The sequence below is a fragment of the Myotis yumanensis genome, unplaced genomic scaffold, assembly GCF_028538775.1.
Source record: "Myotis yumanensis isolate MYYU_CA2020_CCGP unplaced genomic scaffold, mMyoYum1.0.hap1 SCAF_2, whole genome shotgun sequence".
Classification (NCBI taxonomy): domain Eukaryota; kingdom Metazoa; phylum Chordata; class Mammalia; order Chiroptera; family Vespertilionidae; genus Myotis; species Myotis yumanensis.
This window is the reverse complement of record NW_027223753.1, coordinates 109015783-109019828: the sequence shown is the minus strand read 5'-3', so window position 1 is coordinate 109019828 and position 4046 is coordinate 109015783.

Genomic DNA, 4046 nt, shown 5'->3' with positions numbered 1-4046 from the left:
CTGTTGTTATTTCATTTCTTTCATTTCTGATTTTGTTTATTTGGGTCCTCTCTCTTTGCTTCTTGGTGAGCCTGGCTAAAGGTTCATCAATCTTGTTTATCCTTTCAAAGTACCAGCTCTTTCCCTAACTGGTTTGGCTCAGTGGATAGAGCGCCAGCCCATGGACTAAAGGGTCCCAGGTTTGATTCTGGTCAAGGGCATATTCCTTGGATGCCGGCCCATACCCAGTAGGGGGTGTGCAGGAGGCAGCTGATCGATGTTTCTCTCTCATCGATGTTTCTAACTCTCTATTCCTCTCCCTTCCTCTCTGTAAAAAATCAATAAAAATATATAAAAAACAAACAAACCATCTCTTGGTTTCATTGATCGTCTGTATTTTTTTTTTTTTGGTCTCTATGTCATTTATTTCTGCTTTGATCTTTATTATCTCCTTCCTTCCACTTACTATTGACATTTCTTGTTGCTCTCTTTCTAATTCTTTATGTTGTAGAGTCAGATGATTTATTACCATATTTTCTTATTTTTTGAGGTAGGCCTGTAGAGCTATAAATTTCCCTCTCATGACTGTTTTCATTGTGTCCCATAGATTTTAGATTGTTTTGTTTTCATTGTCATTAGTTTCCAGGATGTTTTTATTTTTTTATTTTTTATTTTTAAAATTTTTCCCCCTTTATTGATTAAGATATTACAAATGTGTCCTTATCACCCCAATGTCCCCTCATCCCCCCAATCCTGCCCTCACCCTTACCCTCTGTTGTCCAAATCCATCACTTATGCTTATATGCATGCATACAAGTCCTTTGGTAGATCTCTCCCCTTCACCCCCATCTGCCCTTATCTTCCCTCTGAGTTTTGAGCATCTGATCAATGCTTCTATGTCTCTACATCTGTTTTTGTTCATTGGTTTATGTTGTTCATTGTAATCCACAAATGAGTGAGAGCGTGTGATATTTATCTTTCTGTGACTGACTTATTTCACTTAGCATAATGCTCTTCACTCCATCCATGCTGTTGCAAATGGTAGGAGTTCCTTCCTTTTTACAGCAGCATAGTATTCCATTGTGTAGATGTGTCAAAGTTTTCTTAATCCATTCATCTGCTGATGGGCAGGCACTTAAGCTGTTTCCAAATCTTAGCTATTGTAAATTGTGCTGCTGTGAACATAGGGATACATATATCCTTTCTGATTGGTGTTTCTGGTTTCTTGGGATATATTCTTAGAAGTGGGGTCACTGGGTCAAATGGAAGTTCCATTTTTAGTTTTTTGAGGAAACTCCATACTGTTCTCCACAGTGGCTGCACCAGTTTACATTCGCACCAGGAGTGCACAAGGGTTCCTTTTTCTCCGCATCCTCTCCAGCATTTGTCATTTGTTGATTTGTTGATGATAGCCATTCTGACAGGTGTGAGGTGGTACCTCATTGTCATTTTGATTTGCATCTCTCGGATGATTAGTGACTTTGAGCATGTTTTCATATGTCTCTCAGCATTATGTATTTCCTCTTTCAAAAAGTATCTATTTAGTTCCATTGCCCATTTTTTGATTGGGTTGTTTATCTTCCTTTTGTTAAGTTGTATGAGTTCCCTGTAAATGTTGGAGATTAAAACTTAATTAGAGATATCATTGGCAAATATGTTCTTCCATGCAGTGGGTTTTCTTGTTGTTTTGTTGATGATTTCTTTTGCAGTACAGAAGCTTTTTATTTTGATATAGTCCCATTTTTTTCCTTTAGTTTCCATTGCCCTAGGGGCTGTGTCAGTGAAGATATTCCGTTGGCATATATCTGAGATTTTGTTGCCTGTGGATTCCTCTAATATTTTTATGGTTCTCCGTCTTACATTTAAGTCCTTTATCCATTTTGAGTTTATTTTTGTGTATGGTGTAAGTTGGTGGTCTAGATTCATTTTTTTTGCATGTGTCTGACCAAATTTCCCAGCACCATTTATTGAAGAGACTGTCTTGACTCCATTGTATGTTCTTGCCTCCCTTGTCAAATATTAATTGAGCATAGTGGTTTGGGTTGATTTCTGGGTTCTCTATTCTATTCCATTGGTCTATATGTCTGTTCTTGTGCCAGTACCAGGCAGTTTTGAGAACAGTGGCTTTGTAATACAGCTTGATATCTGGTATTGAGATTCCACCTACTTTCTTCTTCTTTCTCAGGATCGCAGCAGCTATTCGGGTTTTTTTTTTTTTTTTATTCCAGATGAATTTTTGAAGAGTTGTTTCTAGATCTGTGAAATATGCTGTTGATATTTTAGAGGGGAGTGCATTGAATCTATAGATTGCTTTGGGTGGTATGGACATTTTGATGATGATAATGATTCTACCTATCCGTGAACATGGTGTGTTCTTCCATCTGTTTATGTCTTCCTCTATCTCTTTTTTCAATGTCCTGTTGTTTTCTGGATAAAGGTGTTTTACCTCCTTAGTTAAGTTTATTCCTAGGTATCTTAATTTTTTAGTTCAATGGTAAATGGGATTGTTTTTTTAATTTCTCTTTCTGTAACTTCACTATTGGTGTATAAAAATGCCATAGATTTCTTGGCATTAATTTTGTATCCTGCTACATTGCCAAATTCTTTTATTAGGTCTAATAATTTTTTGATGGAGTCTTTAGGGTTTTGTAAGTACAGTATCATGTCATCTACAAATAATGACAATTTTACTTCTTCTTTTCCAAATGGATGCATTTTATTTCTTCTTGTCTGATCGCTTTGGCTAGCACTTTCAGTATTATGTTGAAAAGGAGTGGTGAAAGTGGGCATCCCTGTCTTGTTCCTGTTTTGAAAGGGAAATGGATTTAGTTTTTGCCCATTGATCATGATGTTGGCTGTAGGTTTGTCATATAAGGCTTTTAATATGTTGAGGTATGATCCCTCTATTCCCACTTTGCTGAGCGTTTTTATCAGAAAAGGGTGTTGGAATTTGTCAAATGCCTTTTCTGCATCAATCGATATGATTATGTGATTTTTGTCTCTCAATTTTTTTATGTGATGTATCACGTTTATTGATTTGTGGATATTGTACCAGCCTTGCATTCCTGGAATAAATCCCACTGGGTCATGTTGTATGATCTTTCTAATGTAATGCTGGATCCGGTTTGCTAGAATTTTGTTGAGGATTTTAGCATCTATGTTCATTAGGGATATTGGCCTGTAATTCTCTTTCTTTGTGGTCTCTTTATCTGGTTTTGGGATTAGGGCAATGCTGGCTTCATAGAAAGAGCTTGGAAGTGTGCCTTACTCTTGAATTTTATGGAATAGTCTGAGAAGGATTGGCTTTAGTTCTTTGAATGTTCAGTAAAACTCCCCTGTGAAGCCACCTGGTCCAGGGCTTTTGTTTGCTGGAAGCTTTTTGATTACTGTTTCAATTTCATCAGTAGTTATTGGCCTATTCAGGTTTTTTGATTTTTCCTGACTGAGTTTTGTATTTTTCTAGTAATGTGTCCATTTCGTCGAGGTTGTCCAGTTTGTTGGAGTAGAGTGTTCAATTTTTTGACAATCCTTTGTATATCTGTAGGGTCAGTTGTTACTTCACCTCTTTCATTTCTGATTTTGTTTATTTGGGTCCTCTCTGTTTCTTGGTGAGCCTGTGGAGATGTTCATCAATCTTGTTAATCCTTTCAAAGAACCAGCTCTTGGTTTCATTGATCTTTTGTATTGTTTGTTTTTTTTTTTGGTCTCTATGTCTTTTATTTCTGCTCTGATCTTTATTATTTCCTTCCTTCTGGGTACTGTGAGCTTTTCTTGTTACTCTCTTTCTAACTCTTTGAGTTGTGTGGTTAGATCATTTATTACCAGTTTTTCTTGTTTTTTGAGGTAGCCCTGTAGGGCTATGAACTTCCCTCTCAGGACTGCTTTCATTGTGTCCCATAGATTTTGGATTGTTGTGTTTTCATTATCATTTGTTACAAGGATGCTTTTTATTTCTTCTTTGATCTCTCTGGTAACCCAGTCATTGTTTAATAGCATGCTATTTAGCCTCCAAGTGTTTGAATTTTTTTCAATGTTTTTATTGTAGTTGATTTCTAGTTTTATGCCAT